Source organism: Micropterus salmoides, unplaced genomic scaffold, assembly GCF_014851395.1.
Source record: "Micropterus salmoides isolate LMB-PRFRI ecotype aquatic unplaced genomic scaffold, ASM1485139v1 Ms_hic_scaffold_10, whole genome shotgun sequence".
In the NCBI taxonomy this organism is placed as follows: domain Eukaryota; kingdom Metazoa; phylum Chordata; class Actinopteri; order Centrarchiformes; family Centrarchidae; genus Micropterus; species Micropterus salmoides.
Genome location: NW_024040041.1, coordinates 28,980,399 through 28,990,580, shown reverse-complemented (window position 1 = coordinate 28,990,580; position 10,182 = coordinate 28,980,399).

Sequence of the window (10,182 nt, the reverse complement as noted above, 5' to 3'; positions counted from 1 at the left end):
AGTGTGACTTTAAGTGGAGTTTCTTTGTCAGTACACAGTTTCGAAAAACAGCATTGATATATTACCAAAAGTTTTCAGTTTATCCCTCCTGGATTTGGACATACAGTCACCGCTATAAAAAACAATACAACTGCTTCAAAAACACCTTGTATGAGTGTCATCTGATCTCCCACCTTGAAGTTGTGTTTACTTCGAGGCAACTAAAACGGTTAGGAAAATGAGATTGGTTAAAAGAGACCAATGTTGACTGGTGGTACAAGACGCCATTTGAGCTGCGGTGACCTAACCATCCACCCAAACCTCCTCCCTAGAGATGTTTTGCAATGGTATGATGATACATCATGTGATTTCCAGAAAGGCTCTTACTGCAAGAGGTAATTTGTCAGCAAAACAACACTTTGTCAGGTGTTTTCCTCCAGACTTTTCCAACCTGGCCTCACCACAAACTGAATCCAATGCTATTTATTAAAATATATATCATTGGCACCTTCAAGCTTAACTTACTGGTTATTGTTCTTGAAAAACCATATTAGTTGAAACCAAAGTGACACTACAGTGCAGATCAATTAAGTCAAAAGGTCTTCGGTATATGCTGAGCTGATGAGCAGAGGGAAGGCAGAAGTCTGACGGGGTCAATTTGATAACTAAAGCAAAGCTCAACTCACCCAGAAGATCCAAAGCCTAGTGAATATTCATTAAATCCTCCACAATAAGAGAGAATTTAATCTGCCAATTTAATTATGAGGCCGGCGCACAGGAAGGCTTTGGTCTAGATTCTGTTTCCCCAGAGATTCGCTCTGTATCCCTGACTCCCACGATGAGAAAGAGACAGAGAGAAAGAGAGAGCAGCTATTTGACCAGCAATGAAGGGAGACCTGCCCTCGCTGCATATACCACAGGAGGAATAATGAGTGAAGGATGAGAAGAGAAAGAATGCAACTATACGGCAGTGTGGCCATTACTCGTCCGTATGGCCTATTATACAGAGAAAACAAGCAATATCCCCACACCACAAATTAGGACACCAGAGAAAGGAGAGTTATTGAGGATGGGAAATTATATTCCTGAGTGGGATGCAGTGTCAGTAATGGCTTTCAAATAGAGTTCGTACAACACGGTTTCCCAGCTTTCCTTGGCTTCTTACTGTATAATGTAGAGTGAGTGATTCTACACTAAGAGGCGAGGCTGGCTCTGAAGCAGGCCAAAAGGGACTGAAGTACAGAATTCTCTCTGATTTTGCAATATGTAAACACATGTAGTAAACAAATAATGCAGCAGTCGTCTGTCTTGCTAAGTCTCCTACAATAATCTTGCAAGAAGCAACAATCTGGATTCCGCTCACAACACAGCACTGAAACTGCCCTCCTCAAAATAACGAATGATCTCCTCCTCTCTGCCAACTCCGGTCATCTCACCATCCTAATCATGCTCGACCTCACTGCAGCCTTTGACACCATCAACCACTCCACTCTTCTCTCCCGACTGGAAACTTACTTCAATATTACTGGCACTGCACCCTCCTGGCTCTATTCCTACCTCACCAACAGACAACAGTTCATCAATATCAATAACTGCACCTCCTCCACTGCTCCTTTGTCACAAGGCGTCCTCCAAGGTTCGGTGCTTGGTCCTCTCCTGTTCATCATTTACATCCTGCCACTCGGTAATATCATACGTAGATATGTTTGGTGGAGATGTAGATCTGACGTCGCTGACGTCCAGATCTACATCTCCACCAAATCCATCACCACAGTTACCTCTGCAATTCTGACCAACTGCCTCACCGACATACAAACCTGGATGCAAACCAACTTCTTACAGCTCAATTACAATAAATCTGACATGATCATCATCAGCCCCAAATCACTCACAAAAAACACCAACAACTTCAGCCTTTCCATCAACAACTCCATCTTGTCTCCATCCCCACACATTCGCAACCTTGGAGTCATGTTTGACAGCAACCTCACTTTTGAATACCATATCAACCATGTCACCAGGACTGCCTTCTTTCACCTCAAAAACATTGCCTGTCTCCGCCCATCACTCATCTTCTCTGCTGCCGAAACCCCGATCCACGCCTTCATTACATCCAGAATTGACTACTGCAATAACATCCTCTATGGTTCACCTGCCAAAGCCCTAAATAAACTTCAATATATCCAAAACTCTGCTGCCCGTCTCCTCACCCACACACGCACCCTTGACCACATCACCCCCATCCTCCAGATTCTTCACTGGCTCCCTGTTCCTCAACACATTCAGTACAAAATCCTCCTCCTCACACACAAAGCCCTCCATAACAAGGTCCCTTCCTACCTCACAGACCTGCTCCACCACCACAATCCCTCCCGCAACCTCCGCTCCTCTGACACTAACCTCCTCTCACCACAAATCAGGACCAAGCACCTTACCTGGGGAAACAGAGCTTTCACCATTGCAGCCCCCTCCCTCTGGAACTCCTTACACATACACATCTGAGATTGCAGCAACATGGACTCTTTCAAATCACTTATTAAAACCCTTTTTTAGACTAGCTTTTAACCTCAATTAATTTTAATATTACATTATTTATAAGGTCGCCAATTGCTCTCATGTATTTCCGCACCACATGTTTATCTACTGTTTGTATATTTTATTATATAATATTATGCTATTTATGTTTTTAAATGGACATAACTTCTGCTTTTACCTCTAAAGTGTCTTTGAGTGTCCTGAAAAGCGCTACAGAAAGAAAATGTATTATTATTATTAAAAGTGTTGGTGATGGCCAAATGGATAAGACACATGCCAATGGTGTGAGAGATCCGGGTTTGAATCCCCCACTGTAACCCATCCACCATTCCTTCCCTGAGCAAGAGACGTGCAACTTCTGACATGTATAGCAATTGTAAGTCGCTTTGATAAAAGTGTCAGTTAAATGTAATACTACCCAGTATAATTCCTAAAATGCATCTTTACCACAGTCATAAACTGTTATTGCTGATTTGTTATCAGGTTGCTAAATTTAGGACATGTTCATATGAGAGAGAGAGAATAAATAGGACTAGTAAAAAAAATTAATAAATTCACAAATCAATATGTGGCGGTCAGCCACAAACAAATCAATGTATAGGAGCCACTGACTGACTGATGACGTGCGGCACGGATCATTAGGTGCAATGTGAGCGCAGGCCAGCGAGGAGTGGGGGGGGTATAATCGTGCTCTGGCACGGTACAAGGCCTCCGGGCCTAGTGTGAGTACGCCCTCGAGACCAGTCGGATTTTTCCCAGTTGAAAACTTCTGACTTCCGACCTCAAAGCGTGACGCCAAAAGTGAACGAAAACCATGGCTGACCGTGACAAAGTGTACACACAGTTGCACCCTCAGCAGTGTTTTGGGTGTTACTTCAAAGGATGGCAGTTTAACTGCAACAACTGACATAAATACCATATACGTTACTAGTTAACTGTGTACCCCTCTAGCTACATCACTTGGTAACCCTCAAGTCAGTCAGTGTTGTAGAATTTCCGAGTTCCAAGTTGCCTGGAACGCAGCACGAATCAGCGCACCATCACCTGTGCCTGGCTCAGCCGCACCATTGCGGCTAGGCAGATAATCAGCATGGACTTCTGTCAAGGCTGATTCTGACAGTGATTCTGACAATAGCCGTGGGATCACAGAGGTTTGGACACGGAGATTGTGTCCTTACTAGGGTTGGGTATCGTTTAAAATGTACCAGTACCAAAACCAGTACCCTTAAAGTGATACCAATACCAATTGAGTTGAAGTACTCAATACCTTCGATACCTTGCATAAAATGTCACCTGTTGAAGCCATAGTAGTTGATTGGTTGCTTTTTTTAATCTATTTTAGTTAAAATACCTGCTACATAAAAAGTATTGGGAAATTGTATTACATCACTCCTCATCCTAATTATGTTATCCTCACTGGTAGTATTAGCCTATAAGGGGAAAAACTACAGCTTGGGAGTTAGTTTATTTTTGAATGAGAGAGGAGTGAAATAGTTTAGTGACCAAATAAGTTGTGGGAAATGAATTTAAGGTATTTTATGATAGGTGTGTTGAAAGTAAACAACGGAAAATTATTTTGTTAACTATCGATCAATAAACTGAATTGAAAGATCTCCCCGAGTGTTTTTTCCTTTAGTGGTAAGTCGCAAACCTCCGAAAAGACAACACAGTCATGAGAAAGCAGTCAGTTTAAACAAGTCACTAAACTACTTGTTTGCTGCGATCTGGTTACAAAAAGTAGGCCTAGGTATTGGTTGTTGGTATTGATTGCTGGAGACGTGTCGGTTCTACTCCATTCCGGGCTGTTTCGGTCAATACCATAAAGGTACCGAGTAGCGTTACCCATCCCTAGTCCTTACTGTGCTTTGCTTTATAAAGACCAGTGTCCACCAAAGCATTTATTATCTGAAAACGCCACCTGCTCTTCTGAAAACACCTGGCTGGGAGCGCTAGGGTGCGCTTTAGAGACGCAGTGTTTTTTTCCGCTGAGACGCTTTATCTGAGATTATACATATTATCCATGGAGGTGATGTGCTGCAAGTAGGCTATATTTTCCTGAATGTAAAAATGTCACCACAAAGTAGGGTATGCCTACTTGCTCTGCATGAAGAGAAGGCTGCAACATGCAGAGCTAGGGGACGGACTCGCCGTTTGTGGGTTCATGAGATTTTGCTAGCAAGGAAATAAATCAGCGAAGAGGCACATCGTTTCGTTCAAGAACTGAGGTGGCTCGGTGTGGTGTCCAAACACACGCCGCCCCTCCTGCACTCTGATTGGACAGCTGGGTAAAAAGTTACAGTGACAGCGTTTTTCCAAAAGTTGAACATTTTTCAATTCTCGCAATTTACCGTGTTGTAAAAACGCAGCGCTCCCATTGCAATCAACTAAAAAAACATGCAGGCCTCAGGAAAAGACGCTTTGGTGGACACAGGCCCTTAGGAGTGCAACACTAACTACATGCAGCGGTTGCGTGTACGAATTGACATGGTTGTATTGGCTGAGTGTTGTACTGAAGCTACCCTGTGGCTGTACTCAGGTGGAGTTTTTGGGAACACATCCATCATATAGGTTCAAATCTCGCTCTCTGCTTGTTAATTTTAGCGGTAAAGAGTACTCACAATCAAGCTACACCAGACGCATCACGGATTCATTAACAGCTGCAGCTGTAGTCTGAGCAATAACCACATCCAGAGCTATACAGCTTCACTCAGCACAGCCGAGCTGAGCTTATAGCCAGTGGCTGTGTAGTGTAGGAGACTTTCTAAAAAGGAGCAATGAGCAATAAATGTATCATGTAAAGTGACACATCATTTCTCCTTTTTGTAGGATCTGAAGAGTGTTTTCCTAAACTGGCTATATAACTGGACCAACACACCAACTATTGTATGGACGAGGGGGGAACGCACTATGACCCTTCAAGGGCTCCGTAGGAATCAGATAAATGCTCAGTGCATTTTCTGTAAGACTGTATGAGTTGAAATCACTGTAGCTGCTTTTCTCTGTCTCAAATGACAGGGAGAACAATGGTTAATTTACCGTTAGCTGTCATTATCACTGCAGACAGACCCTCTAGAAGCTTTCCACACCCCTGACTGACGTAATCACAGTTGGGGTGGAGAAAATATGATGTATGCATCTTGGACAGACATCTTTTCAACATCTGGCTAGAATGAGTCTCAAACATGGGATCTCATTTCAATACAGCTCTATTGCTTATTGGATGCATTACCAATGTACTTTAATGGAACTGGATGCGCCCAAGAAGCATGAAGTGAAGAAGTGCAAATGAGATCACTAAGGCAGCAGGGTAAAGTTAGAAGAGGTGAAGTGAAGGTATGCTTTACCCTTATGAATCAAAGTATGTCACAGCATCACATCCCTGCATCTAGCCCTTGAATCCTTAGTAATGTAATCTAAAATAAATAAAGTATAAACGATTAAGGATTTTGAAGGGTTTTATTGTTTTCTAGAGTTCAAAGCCCTTAAACATGCTTCAGTCAGTCATTAATGCTGTGCAGTAAAACTTTGTTCAAACTCAAAATTTTGTTTAATTCTAGTGGAGATGCCACACTTTTGAAAGACACCAAATATGACAAGCTTGTTTTTGGTGAAATGTGCATAAAAATAATAATAATAGCCATAATGAAAAACAGTCCAGCCTAGTGTGTTGGGTTTGAATATTTTTCAACATGTATCTTCACCTCAAGTGCCATGCAACTAACTGCATGGGGGTGCTCAATGCTGAAATTACATTCCCCCCTTCCCTTTTTCTTCTGGTGCAACTCATTCGCAATTTATCTGGAACGTGTCAGTCATATTCAGCCTTCAGTGCACATCCAGGCCTTCTGTGCTTCGAGACAGCTGTGTGATTACACTGGACAGGCAATACTCTGCGTGTGCCGAGCTGTTGATCGTGAGAGGCGAGAAGAAGAGATTTGTAGCAGAGGTGATTTACTTCACTTGTTTGTCTCTGGATTTCTGTGGAAGTTGTTCTTTCACTCGCTTACCATGATCTCTGTGCTCTGCAGTAGCCCAGTCAGTCATTTTAATCAAGGGCCCCAAACAGCTAAATATGTCATTATATTCTATACACACTCGGCAAACCTACAGCATCACCAATATGAGACACTGTGAAGATGTATTGCCTGTTACATTTCAGTAAACTGCTGGTAACATTTAGACAACTTTGTTGTTCTTATAGTCTTACCACTAGTGGGGTAAAATAAGTAAAGTTTGGCCCAATGCTGGTGGGAAGTTAGACCGGGCTAAACTGCTGTCTCAGAAGGTGTCTAACAGGACAGCAAGGCATCGAGTGCTGTTCCAAACGGCTCGAACAATCTCTTCCCGTCTCCTAAGATGCCTTACGGCCAGTCTGAAGGCAGCATCGATGGTGATTCTTACCCATAAACCAGTGAGGCAGCAGCTGCAGCAGCTTATGAAAAAATGCCAAGATGGCAGAAAAACTAGCCGAATGTGTACAAATACATGTTTTTAAATGTTTTTAGTAGTTATCTCGCTACGATTATTTAAAAGTTAACGAGAACTAAACACTGTCAAACTTAGCTATCAAATCAAATTAGCCTGTGACTGTAACCAACCAAGTTTGTTAAGTATGATTTCTGAGGCGTCTGTTAGCCATTTGACTTTTCAATAGCTAGTTAGCCGATTCTAAGGCTAGTGTTTCTTCTGACAGCCAGAGGAGACGCAAGACGGCATGCTGACGTCACACGTTGCTATAAGTGCCCTAGAAGGCTGTTCGAAACCAATGTTAACAGAGATGCCTTTGCCTTCACTTGAAATCGATGCCTTCTGAGGCAGCTGTCTATGACGGTAGCGAGGCAGCGAGGCAACTGCCTTCTGTTTCAAACAGCGTACGAGTCTACAGCCATGCTAACAGCTCTGTGAGGACACAGTGCTCAAGGTTAAATGCTCACATCAGCATGCTAAAATTCTTATGTTTGTGATCTTAACATGTTTATATAATGTTTACCATCTTACTTTAGTGTACTAGCATGCTAACACTAGCTAACCACAAATACAGCATTGGAACAGTATGAGTCAAAGTTCAAAACAGCAATTTATTATAAACCTTTAGGGAAGAGCGTTGCCCAAAATAACAAATAAAAGTTCACTAATACCAAACCCAAACTTTCTTAACAAAAACTAAATATAAATCAACTGGCATGTCTAAAGTCCTTTACTATAAGTGCAGCATATTTACAGTGTAGTATTTAAGTCGTAATCCCAGACATAAATCAGAATTAGTCTATACCAAAATTTCCTGTTCAAGGTCAGAAGGCTGCTACACTCAATACACACATAATTATATACAATTTTTGGAAGTGGTGGAGGGGATGCAGGCTGCTGTCCCCTTGGGTTTAATATGGACTGGTGCCATCAGCCAATCATGGGGCACCACCTGTTGCTCATCACCATTTTACAGTCATGCACACTCTAAGTAAAAGGGGGGAGAGATAAATGTATCACATTAAACATAAAAACAAATATGCCCCAGGGTCATAACAATACATTTGGGTTTATGAAAGAAATTTGGGCTCTGGGAATTTATGATACACTTTTCAATGTATAAAAACATCATCAGGACATCAATAAATGATAAATGTGCAACCTTAAAAAAAACAAAAAACAAACATCACCACCATCCCTAGAGCAACACCACTGCTTTGGCTATAAACAGACCCAGATTTGGTTGTAATTTTATGCAAACCTGTTGTGAGAAAGAGCCCAAATCAATGAGAAACAACTTTTAAAACTCATTCAAAAGATGACTGTCAGAATAAATCATCTAATCTGTTTTATGTCTGTGGGAGAGCCCCGAGCATTCAGAGATGCAGAACTATTTCAGCTCATTTTAGGTCTTTACCAAACCTAAGCAGGGCAGCAGAGGAGCTAACGAGAAAAAAGGAGTTCAGATCCCAGGACACTTTAAAGTCTCAAATCAGCATGAAACTGCATCCTGACTATTGTGTCCCCAAGCTGTCATCTCATGATGCAAAATGAAGGTATTCTGTTCTGGTTGAAAATTTAGACAGTCCTCCAGTTAAGTCACATTTAAAGATCTTACCCAGGGTTACTCACAAAGTTGCATAGACGAGAAACAACTGCATGCAAGCTATGTAGGCCTACTGGAGAGAAATTAATGTCTCTGCTCGGACAAAATCAGGTTCCCCAGGTCTCCCGCCACAGTGGAAAAGACCAGAAATAATTCACACTAAAAGAAACTATCACATCTACAGTTAGCATTTCACATTCAAGAGTGCAGAAAAGAGAAGGTAACATGATGACCTACTGTATCTGCAGGCCATCTCCAAGGTTTACACAGTTTATTGTTTGTCGGATCTTGTTGCCAAAAAAGATCAGACTTAAACTTACTTAAAGAAGACCATGTCAGACAGCAAAGAGAACTCTCTCTTCTCCGTCCAATGTCCATCTCCCTTTTTTGGTTTCATTCTGTTTCTACTGTGTGGTGAATGTGTGAAACATCCCTTCAGGGACAATAGCAGCAGCAGCAGCAACAACTTGGGAGTCTAGCTATATTAAGGGTCTACGATTTGATTTGGATTGTGAGGCAGATGAGGCAATGAGGCAGAACGATCATATTTACCCCGTGGGCTGTGCACAGAGGAAACTGAGGATTTTAATCAAATGAAACTGTTTTTATAGCCTCTGGAAAGCTAAGAACAAATATTTAGAGAACTGAAAAAATAAAACCTACTTAAAGTATGGGATTTCAATACTCAGCTTGACCCTGCTCTTTCCACACATAGGCCTAAAAAGCATAAACATTTCTCATTTTACATCATTTAAATTTGTTGTTGTTTTGACTACGGATCTCCTTACATTAAAATACAATTTAACTAAGAAAACTAAGTCAATTATTACTAAAAGTTGAATACTTTAGTCTCAGTAGCAGGTTTCTACTCCAGTGAAAGATTTCACAGGCAACGCGAGCTCTAGCCAGCTCTAGTTTCGCCATTAATTCATAATTGGCTAATAATAAAATTTGAGATTTTTGGGGAAAATAATCCCATTTTTGGACTGTGAAAGTCATTGAATGAAGCGGTCTACCAAATATCTAAAAGTAATTAGAATATTTGAGATACAGGTATTTCAGGTAGGCTTAACTCCCTAAAAAAAGGTGTCCTCTCTCTCCAGCATCACCAGTGTTAGTTTTAGTGAAGCAGGTAACCCAAAGACAGACAGTGAGTTCAGCTAGTGATATGACGGGTGGCTGGTTGCCAAGTTCTATATACTTTATTCCCTCTCACTCCAGAAAAACTATTTAAAAAACTATATTCAATACAACACGTGACATGCAACCAACAATACTGAAAGTGTTATTGTTGTTTGAGTAATAAAATCTCATGGTGCTGACCTCGAAACCGCATCTCAGCAGCTTGTAATGACAGGAAGACGTGGTCAGGTGAACTTGAATGTTTGGGATGTCTCCAAACTCAGATAAAGGAAACTATTGTTGATTGGAAAAGTTGAAAATCCTGTATTGAAAGCACTCACTTCACAAATAACTGATAGTGTGAGAAGCTGTCAACTCTGTATCAGTAAATACTGCGTACAAAAACAACCCAGCCAATCAAGATGATATTTCAACATGTCCACCTTCAAAATTCAATCAGGCTATATGTCAGG